Raw genomic sequence first — 11,247 nt, forward strand, 5'->3', positions numbered from 1 at the left:
AATGACTTACAGCTGCCCGCAAAATTCACCTGGCGGTTTGTGGCAGCGGTAACCCCGAACTACATAAGAACATAAGAAATAGGAGCAGGAGTAGGCCAATCGGCCCCTTGAGCCTGCTCCGCCATTCAATAAGATCATGGCTGATCTGATCCTAACCGCCAATCCACTATCACAGAACCATCTCCTGAATCTAACAGAATTAGACACACGAAATAGGAGCAGGATCAGGCTACACGGCCCCTGGGCCCGCTCCGCTACCCACAGGGCCATGACCGATCCGAACCTAGACTCATGTCCAAATTCCTGCCCGCTCCCCGTAACCCTTAATTCCCTTTACTTCTAGGAAACTGTCTATTTCTGTTTTAAATTTATGTAATGATGTAGCTTCTACAGCTTTTTGGGGCAGCATATTCCATGGACCTACCACCCTCTGAGTGAAGTAGTTCCTCCTCATCTCAGTTTTGAAGGAGCAGCCCTTTATTCTAAGACTATGCCCCCTAGTTCTAGTTTCACCCATCATCGGGAAGATCTTCCCCGCATCCACCCGATCCGACCCCTTCACAATCTTATATGTTTCAATAAGATCGCCTCTCATTCTTCTGAACTCGAATGAGTAGAGTCCCAATCTACTCAACCTCTCCTCATATGTCCATCCCCTCATCCCCGGGATTAACCGAGTGAACCTTCTTTGTACTGACTCGAGAGCAAGTATGTCCTTTCTTAAGTATGGATAACAAAACTGTACGCAGTATTCCAGGTGCGGCCTCACCAATACCTTGTACAACTGAAGCAATACCTCCCTATTTTTATATTCTATCCCCCTAACAATGAAAGCCAACATTCCATTGGCCTTCTTAATCACTTGCTGCACCTGCATACTAACCTTTTGAGTTTCGTGCACCAGGACCCCCAGATCCCTTTGTACTTCAGTACTTTCCAGTTTCTTGCCATTAAGATAATAACTTGCTCTACGATTTTTCCTGCCAAAGTGCATAACCTCACACTTTCCAGTATTGTATTCCATCTGCCAAATCTCTGCCCACTTACTTAGCCTGTCGATGTCCCCTTGCAGGTTTTTTATGTCCTCCTCACTCACTACTTTCCCTCCCATCTTAGTATCATCTGCAAACTTTGATATGTTACACTCGGTCCCCTCCTCCAAATCGTTAATATAGATTGTAAAGAGTTGGGGACCCAGCACCGACCCCTGCGGAACACCACTAGTTACTGATTGCCAGTCTGAGAATGAACCATTTATCCCAACTCTCTGCCTTCTGTTAGATAGCCAATCCTCTATCCATGCCAGAATATTACCCCCAATCCCGTGATTTTTTATCTTAAGCAATAATCTTTTGTGTGGCACCTTGTCAAATGCCTTTTGGAAGTCTAAATATACTACGTCCACTGGTTCCCCTTTATCCACCCTATATGTTACTTCCTCAAAGAACTCCAGCAAATTTGTCAAACATGACTTCCCCTTCATAAAACCATGCTGACTTTGTCCTATTAAATTATGATTATCCAAATGTCCTGTTACTGTCTCCTTAATAATGGACTCCAAAATTTTACCTACCACAGATGTTAGGCTAACTGGTCTATAGTTTCCAGCCTTCTGTCTACTGCCCTTTTTAAATAAGGGTGTTACATTAGCAGTTTTCCAGTCTGCCGGGACCTTTGCCGAGTCCAGTGAGTTTTGGAAAATTATTACCAATGCATCCACAATCCCTACCGCCACTTCCCTCAAGACCCTAGGATGTAAGCCATCAGGTCCAGGTGATTTATCCGCCTTGAGTCCCATTATTTTACCGAGTACCACTTCCTTAGTGATTTTGATCGTGTTTAGCTCCTCCCCCCCTTTAGCCCCCTGTTTGTCCAGTGTTGGGATATTCTTAGTGTCTTCTACTGTAAAGACTGATATAAAATATTCATTCAGTGTTTTTGCCATCTCCATATTTCCCACCATTAATTTCCCGGTCTCATCCTCTGAGATCGTGACATCATCCGGCTGTGCAGCGCCCCGGACCTGAACTTCGGTTCTGCCCCCTGCAGCATGGCCGGGCAAAAACACCGGCAGCTGCAGGAGGCATTCTTCGGGAGGCCGGGCGCTGCAAGGGGCGGTACTTAAAGGTGAAGTGGCCGAGGTCAGTAAAAACAATTCTCCATACTCTTCCTCTTTCTTTTTCCTTTGTCTTCGCCAGCGATCGATCAGCCCGGCACTCTGCTACAGTGCATCGGGCTGATCTTGAGTATTGTGTGCAGTTTTGGTCGCCTTATCTGAGGAAGGATGTTCTTGCCATGGAGGGAGTGCAGCGAAGATTCACCAGACTGATACCTGGGATGGCAGGAATGACGTATGAGGAGAGATTGGGTCGATTGGGCTTATACTCGCTGGAGTTTAGACGAATGAGAGGGGATCTGATTGAAACTTATAAAATTCTAACAGGACTAGACAGACTAGATGCAGGAAGGATGTTCCCGATGGTCGGGGAATCCAGAACCAGGGGTCACAGTCTAAGGATAGGGGTAAGCCATTTAGGACAGAAATGAGGGGGAATTTCTTCACCCAGAGAGTGGTGAACCTGTGGACTTCTCTACCACAGAAGGCAGTACAGTCCAATTCATTAAATATACTCAAGAAGGAGTTAGATATATTTCTTAAGGCTAAAGGGATCAAGGGATACGGGGAGAAAGCAGGGACCGGGTACTGAATTTGGATGATCAGCCATGATCACATTAAATGGCGGAGCAGGCTCGAGGGGCCGAATGGCCGACTCCTGCTCCTATCTTCTATGTTTCTATGATCGGGCTGGATCGCAGCTGCCATCGGGAACCAGGTAAGTTTTCCCCTTGCAGAGCCTGCAGCCATGGCCCTTTCCTTTAAGGAGGGAAGGAGCCTTCCAACGTGCAGCGCTGCCCAGCCCAGTGTGCACCACCGCCCCGCCCAGTGTGCACCACCGCCCCGCCCAGTGTGCACCACCGCCCCGCCCAGTGTGCACCACCGCCCAGCCCAGTGTGCACCACCGCCCAGCCCAGTGTGCACCACCGCCCCGCCTGCTGCCTGCTGCACTCCAGGCAGGAAGTGGAGCGCTTGATTTATCACAGAAATCACAGAAACCCCACAGTGCAGATAGAGGCCATTTCGGCCCATCGAGCCTGCACCGACACATATCCCACCCGATCCCCGTAACCCCTACATCAACACATATCCCACCCTATCCCCGTAACCACTTCCTTCCTGGAGCATTAAAACCCAATTTTTTTTAAAGTTGAAAAACATTAGCGCCTAGCGCTAAGCTTCCCAGCTTACAAAAGTTACCGTCCCCAAATGGAGCGATACTGAATTTCTCCCCCATAGAACCTTGGTTAGACCACACTTGGAGCACTGTGTACAATTCTGGTCTCGATGTTATAAAAAGGTTACAGAGGCACTGGAGAGGTGCAAAAAATGATTTGAAAGGATGATCCCAGAACTGAAAGAATACAACGATCAGGAAAGACTGAACAGGCTGGGGCTCTTTTCTTGAGAAAAGAGATGGCTGAGGAGTGACCTAATAGAGGTCTTTAAAATTATTAAGGGGTTTGATAGAGTTTCCACTTGTGGGGGATCCAAAACTAGGGTCCATAAATATAAGATAGTCACTAATAAATCCAACAGAAAATTCAGTAGAAACAACTTTACCCAGCGAGTGGTGAGAATGTGGATCTCACTACCACAGGGAGTGGTCGAGGTGAATAGTATCGATGCATTTAAGGGGAAGCCAGATAAGCACAGATAGAAGGATGTGTTGATAGGGTGAGATGAAGTAATGTGGGAGGAGGTCCATGTGGAACATAAATACCGGCACAGACCTGTTCCCGGTTAAGCAGCGCCTCGATTTCAAAATTCCTATCCTTGTTTTCAAATCCTTCCATGGCATCGCCACTCCCTCTCTCTGTAATCTCCTCCAGCCCCACAACTCCCCCGAGATATCTGCACTCCTCTGATTCTGCCCTCTTAAGGGTCCCTGATTATAATCGCTCCACCATTGGTGGCCGTGCCTTCTGTTGCCTGGACCCTAAGCTCTGGAATTCCCGCCCTAAACCTCTCCGCCTCGCTACCTCGCTCTCTCCTCCTTTAAGACGCTCCTTAAAACCTTCACTAACATTTGGTGGATCTCTTCTGATACCTGGCATTCTAGACACGTAGACATGTTTCTGCTGTGCTATTGCAGATCTTCCCCCAGACATCATCTGGGCTTGGCATTGCCAACAGAGGAGCACCCTGGAGCCGTGGAATCCCTGCCAATGGCCTCTGTCTGACTCCATGGTGAGCAGTCAACTGTCTCATTCAGACCAAGTGACTCATCCACTGCCCCTTATGGAGTAGCAAAGAACCTGTAGATAATTTGGAAAACCTCAAAGAAGCCCGCCCTTGTCCCGTGCCAGAGCCCGGCCTCCCATACCCATCTCCCAGCACATGTACTCCAGCTATATGGAGAGCAATAACCCAACAGCAACGAGGCACAATCTCCCTCCTGAACTCTCCCATTGTATACAATTAGCAAAGGTGTGTCTTGGACAACTGGACAGAATACCAGCTTCCCACAGAGTCCAACCCACAGTCCGCGAGTGAATCAGAGTCCAACCCACAGTCCGCGAGTGAATCAGAGTCCAACCCACAGTCCGCGAGTGAATCAGAGTCCAACCCACAGTCCGCGAGTGAATCAGAGTCCAACCCACAGTCCGCGAGTGAATCAGAGTCCAACCCACAGTCCGCGAGTGAATCAGAGTCCAACCCACAGTCCGCGAGTGAATCAGAGTCCAACCCACAGTCCGCGAGTGAATCAGAGTCCAACCCACAGTCCGCGAGTGAATCAGAGACCAACCCACAGTCCGCGAGTGAATCAGAGTCCAACCCACAGTCCGCGAGTGAATCAGAGTCCAACCCACAGTCCGCGAGTGAATCAGAGTCCAACCCACAGTCCGCGAGTGAATCAGAGTCCAACCCACAGTCCGCGAGTGAATCAGAGTCCAACCCACAGTCCGCGAGTGAATCAGAGTCCAACCCACAGTCCGCGAGTGAATCAGAGTCCAACCCACAGTCCGCGAGTGAATCAGAGTCCAACCCACAGTCCGCGAGTGAATCAGAGACCAACCCACAGTCCGCGAGTGAATCAGAGTCCAACCCACAGTCCGCGAGTGAATCAGAGTCCAACCCACAGTCCGCGAGTGAATCAGAGTCCAACCCACAGTCCGCGAGTGAATCAGAGTCCAACCCACAGTCCGCGAGTGAATCAGAGTCCAACCCACAGTCCGCGAGTGAATCAGAGTCCAACCCACAGTCCGCGAGTGAATCAGAGTCCAACCCACAGTCCGCGAGTGAATCAGAGTCCAACCCACAGTCCGCGAGTGAATCAGAGTCCAACCCACAGTCCGCGAGTGAATCAGAGTCCAACCCACAGTCCGCGAGTGAATCAGAGTCCAACCCACAGTCCGCGAGTGAATCAGAGTCCAACCCACAGTCCGCGAGTGAATCAGAGTCCAACCCACAGTCCGCGAGTGAATCAGAGTCCAACCCACAGTCCGCGAGTGAATCAGAGTCCAACCCACAGTCCGCGAGTGAATCAGAGTCCAACCCACAGTCCGCGAGTGAATCAGAGTCCAACCCACAGTCCGCGAGTGAATCAGAGTCCAACCCACAGTCCGCGAGTGAATCAGAGTCCAACCCACAGTCCGCGAGTGAATCAGAGTCCAACCCACAGTCCGCGAGTGAATCAGAGTCCAACCCACAGTCCGCGAGTGAATCAGAGTCTAACCCACAGTCCGCGAGTGAATCGGAGTCTAACCCACAGTCCGTGAGTGAATCGGAGTCCAACCCACAGTCCGAGAGTGAATCGGAGTCCAACCCACAGTCCGAGAGTGAATCGGAGTCCAACCCACAGTCCGCGAGTGAATCGGAGTCCAACCCACAGTCCGTGAGTGAATCGGAGTCCAACCCACAGTCCGTGAGTGAATCGGAGTCCAACCCACAGTCCGCGAGTGAATCGGAGTCCAATCCACAGTCCGCGAGTGAATCGGAGTCCAACCCACAGTCCGTGAGTGAATCGGAGTCCAACCCACAGTCCGCGAGTGAATCGGAGTCCAATCCACAGTCCGCGAGTGAATCGGAGTCCAACCCACAGTCCGCGAGTGAATCAGAGTCCAACCCACAGTCCGCGAGTGAATCGGAGTCCAATCCACAGTCCGTGAGTGAATCGGAGACCAACCCACAGTCCGCGAGTGAATCGGAGTCCAACCCACAGTCCGTGAGTGAATCAGAGTCCAACCCACAGTCCGCGAGTGAATCAGAGTCCAATCCACAGTCCGCGAGTGAATCAGAGTCCAACCCACAGTCCGCGAGTGAATCAGAGTCCAATCCACAGTCCGCGAGTGAATCGGAGTCCAACCCACAGTCCGCGAGTGAATCGGAGTCCAACCCACAGTCCGCGAGTGAATCAGAGTCCAATCCACAGTCCGCGAGTGAATCGGAGTCCAATCCACAGTCCGTGAGTGAATCGGAGTCCAATCCACAGTCCGCGAGTGAATCGGAGTCCAACCCACAGTCCGCGAGTGAATCAGAGTCCAACCCACAGTCCGCGAGTGAATCGGAGTCCAATCCACAGTCCGCGAGTGAATCGGAGTCCAATCCACAGTCCGTGAGTGAATCGGAGTCCAATCCACAGTCCGCGAGTGAATCGGAGTCCAACCCACAGTCCGCGAGTGAATCAGAGACCAACCCACAGTCCGCGAGTGAATCGGAGTCCAACCCACAGTCCGCGAGTGAATCGGAGTCCAACCCACAGTCCGCGAGTGAATCAGAGTCCAACCCACAGTCCGCGAGTGAATCAGAGTGCAACCCATGATGCATTATACTGCTGGTTGAATAAGTTGATCCCTACAGACCGCAGTTTTTATTTTAAGGTCTCACCTCACACCGTTGTCACTCGAGTTTGTTCTCTTTAATACCTGCTCTCCAGTGCCCTGCATCACCACCTGGGGGATGCAGTAGGTCTGAGTCTCCAGCAGCAATCCACCTTCAGACTTACTGCAAAGCTTCACCCGTAACACTCGGAAATTAGTGCCACCAAGGTCCAAGGCCAGGAAGGTTCCTCTTTCTAGAGATCAAAGGGACAAATTTAAATCGACACTGCGCACAGTCGCGAAAACACACCCCAGTCCCCAGTCCAGACCCCAGTCCCCAGTCTCCAGTCTAGACCCCAGTCCCCAGTCTCCAGTCTAGACCCCAGTCTCCAGTCTAGACCCCAGTCCCCAGTCTCCAGTCTAGACTGCAGTCCCCAGTCTCCAGTCTAGACTCCAGTCCCCAGTCTCCAGTCCCTAGTCTAGACTCCAGTCTCCAGTCCCCAGTCTAGACTCCAGTCACCAGTCTCCGGTCTAGACTCCAGTCTCCAGTCCCCAGTCTAGACTCGTCTCCAGTCCCCAGTCTAGACTCCAGTCCCCAGTCTAGACTCCAGTCTCCAGTCCCCAGTCTAGACTCCAGTCCCCAGTCTAGACCCCAGTCTCCAGTCCCCAGTCTCCAGTCTCGTCTCCAGTCCCCAGTCTAGACTCCAGTCTCCAGTCCCCAGTCTCCAGTCTAGACTACAGTCCCCAGTCTCCGGTCTAGGCTCCAGTCTAGTCCGCAGTCTCCGGTCTAGTCTCCAGTCTGCAGTCCCCAGTCTGCAGTCTCCGGTCCAGTCCCTCAGTCTCCAGTCCCTCAGTCTCCAGTCCCTCAGTCTCCAGTCCCTCAGTCTCCAGTCCCTCAGTCTCCAGTCCCTCAGTCCCTCAGTCTCCAGTCCCTCAGTCTCCAGTCCCTCAGTCTCCAGTCCCTCAGTCCCCAGTCCCTCAGTCCCTCAGTCCCCAGTCCCTCAGTCCCCAGTCCCTCAGTCCCCAGTCCCTCAGTCCTCAGTCTCCAGTCCCTCAGTCTCCAGTCCCTCAGTCTCCAGTCCCTCAGTCCCCAATCCCTCAGTCTCCAGTCCCTCAGTCCCCAATCCCTCAGTCTCCAATCCCTCAGTCCTCAGTCTCCAGTCCCTCAGTCCCCAATCCCTCAGTCTCCAGTCCCTCAGTCCCCAGTCCCCCAGTCTCCAGTCCCTCAGTCTCCAGTCCCTCAGTCTCCAGTCCCTCAGTCTCCAGTCCCTCAGTCCCCAGTCCCTCAGTCCTCAGTCCCCAGTCCCTCAGTCCCCAGTCCCTCAGTCCCCAGTCCCTCAGTCCCCAGTCCCTCAGTCCCCAGTCCCTCAGTCTCCAGTCCCTCAGTCTCCAGTCCCTCAGTCTCCAGTCCCTCAGTCTCCAGTCCCTCAGTCTCCAGTCCCTCAGTCTCCAGTCCCTCAGTCTCCAGTCCCTCAGTCTCCAGTCCCTCAGTCTCCAGTCCCTCAGTCTCCATTCCCTCAGTCTCCAGTCCCTCAGTCCCTCAGTCTCCAGTCCCTCAGTCTCCAGTCCCTCAGTCTCCAGTCCCCAGTCCCTCAGTCCCCAGTCCCTCAGTCCCCAGTCCCTCAGTCCCCAGTCCCTCAGTCCCTCAGTCTCCGGTCCCTCAGTCCCTCAGTCTCCAGTCCCTCATGCTCCAGTCCCTCAGTCTCCAGTCTAGACTCCAGTCTCCAGTCCCTCAGTCCCTCAGTCTCCAGTCCCTCAGTCCCCAGTCTCCGGTCTAGGCTCCAGCCTAGTCCCCAGTCTCCAGTCCCTCAGTCTCCAGTCCCTCAGTCTCCAGTCCCTCAGTCTCCAGTCCCTCAGTCCCCCAGTCTCCAGTCCCTCAGTCTCCAGTCCCTCAGTCTCCAGTCCCTCAGTCTCCAGTCCCTCAGTCTCCAGTCCCTCAGTCTACACTCCAGTCCCTCAGTCTCCAGTCCCTCAGTCTCCAGTCCCTCAGTCTCCAGTCCCTCAGTCTCCAGTCCCTCAGTCTCCCGTCCCTCAGTCTCCCGTCCCTCAGTCTCCAGTCCCTCAGTCTCCAGTCCCTCAGTCTCCAGTCCCTCAGTCTCCAGTCCCTCAGTCTCCAGTCCCCCAGTCTCCAGTCCCCCAGTCCCCCAGTCTCCAGTCCCCCAGTCTCCAGTCCCCCAGTCTCCAGTCCCCCAGTCTCCAGTCCCTCAGTCTCCAGTCCCTCAGTCTCCAGTCCCTCAGTCTCCAGTCCCTCAGTCTCCAGTCCCTCAGTCTCCAGTCCCTCAGTCTCCAGTCCCTCAGTCTCCAGTCCCCCAGTCTCCAGTCCCCCAGTCTCCAGTCCCTCAGTCTCCAGTCCCTCAGTCTCCAGTCCCTCAGTCTCCAGTCCCTCAGTCTCCAGTCCCTCAGTCTCCAGTCCCTCAGTCTCCAGTCCCTCAGTCTCCAGTCCCTCAGTCTCCAGTCCCTCAGTCTCCAGTCCCTCAGTCTCCAGTCTCCGGTCTAGACTCCAGTCTCCAGTCCCTCAGTCCCTCAGTCTCCAGTCCCTCAGTCTCCAGTCTCCGGTCTAGACTCCAGTCCCTCAGTCCCTCAGTCCCCAGTCTCCCGTCTAGGCTCCAGTCTAGTCCCCAGTCTCCGGTCTAGTCTCCAGTCTGCAGTCCCTCAGTCTGCAGTCCCTCAGTCTCCAGTCCCTCAGTCTCCAGTCCCTCAGTCCCTCAGTCTCCAGTCCCTCAGTCCACACTCCTGCTCCCATAAACACTCACCTCCCCCCCCCCCCCCCCCGTCATGCTTCCCACAGCACCGGTCATGCCCACCGACTCCCCCCCCCCGCCCCCCCCAGGTCAAACTCACCCCCCCCCAGGTCAAACTCACCCCCCCCAGGTCAAACTCACCCCCCCCCCAGGTCAAACTCACCCCCCCCCAGGTCACACTCGGCCCCCCCCCCCAGGTCACACTCAGCTCCCCCCCCAGGTCACACTCACCCCCCCCAGGTCACACTCACCCCCCCCCGGGCCTCACCCCCCCCCCCAGGTCTCACTCACCCCCCCCCAGGTCTCACTCACCCCCCCCCAGGTCACACTCACCCCCCCCAGGTCACACTCACCCCCCCAGGTCACCTCACCGCCCCCCCCCAGGTCACACTCACCCCCCCCAGGTCACACTCACCCCCCCAGGTCACACTCACCCCCCCCCCCCAGTCACACTCACCCCCCCCAGGTCACACTCACCCCCCCCAGCTCACACTCACCCCCCCCCAGCTCACACTCACCCCCCCCAGCTCACACTCACCCCCCCCCAGCTCACACTCACCCCCCCCCCCCCAGTCACACTCACCCCCCCCCCAGGTCACACTCACCCCCCCCAGCTCACACTCACCCCCCCCAGCTCACACTCACCCCCCCCAGCTCACACTCACCCCCCCCCCCCCCAGCTCACACTCACCCCCCCCCCAGGTCACACTCACCCCCCTCCGCAGCTCATGCTCACCCCCTTAGTTTAGCCGACATAGTTTGTTGTTAGCTGACATTCCAAGTTTGATTCTGGCTGAGAGTTTCTTTCCCCCACTCTCTCAATAGCTTCAATACTTGCATCAATATCAGTTCCATGAGTCTCCTCACATCTGCTCCAACTCACCTGTACCATCAGGAAGAGAACGTACGAATGTGGGCAGCATTCGGACCGTGGCTTCCTGGCTTGTGTCTTTCCTCAGCCCCATTTCCATCTCCTCCCTCATCTTGCGCATCACCCCCAACAGCTGCTCCTCGCGCAGTTTGAACGGTTCGAGGGTCTGCTCGATCGCACCGCGCTGAGTGGCCGCTCTTGAGGCCATGCCCATCGCCATGGCAACGCCTTTCCCGCTGTCCTCCCTGGAGACGGGAAATCCGACATCACAATCTGTTGCCATCGGGTTCAGGGCTTAAGGGGCACAGTAGCATTGTGATAATTGTAATGTATTATCACATGGTTTGTCACATGGTTTAGTATGAGCATGCTCATTTCACTCTGGCCTAATAAAGCAAGCACATTGTCGAGCAACTCATCGTGTCTCTGTCCTTCATTTGTTCTACCCACAATTATTACATTTTATAAGAACATAGGAGCAGGAGGCGGCCATTTGGCCCCTCGAGCCTGCTCCGCCAGTCAATAAAATCATGGCTGATCTTTTGATGGTGAGAATGGGATCCCAAAGTCATTTTTAGGGATCATGTTTAGGGAACAGTGTTCAACCTTCGAGTGGACAAGTTTAAGATGAATTTGTGACAACTGAACTGAATTTTTGCAATGTTTTACCGTTAATGCTCGTGCAGAATCGTCTGTGCTTCGCCTTCGTGTGTGTGTGTATACACAGCAACAGCGGCGCGGATTCTCCCAGGTAGT

At 54.2% G+C, this 11,247-nt stretch overlaps 1 pseudogene; it reads right to left on the minus strand.

The window, feature by feature from the left end:
* The window catches only part of LOC147105450 (hexokinase-1-like), a 104,255-nt pseudogene extending 93,529 nt beyond the window's left edge, over positions 1 to 10,726 (minus strand).
* Between the last annotated feature and the right edge of the window lie 521 nt (positions 10,727 to 11,247).

Source organism: Somniosus microcephalus, chromosome 17, assembly GCF_052327205.1.
Source record: "Somniosus microcephalus isolate GS21.2 chromosome 17, FLI_Smic_1.0, whole genome shotgun sequence".
NCBI classification, from domain to species: Eukaryota; Metazoa; Chordata; class Chondrichthyes; order Squaliformes; family Somniosidae; genus Somniosus; species Somniosus microcephalus.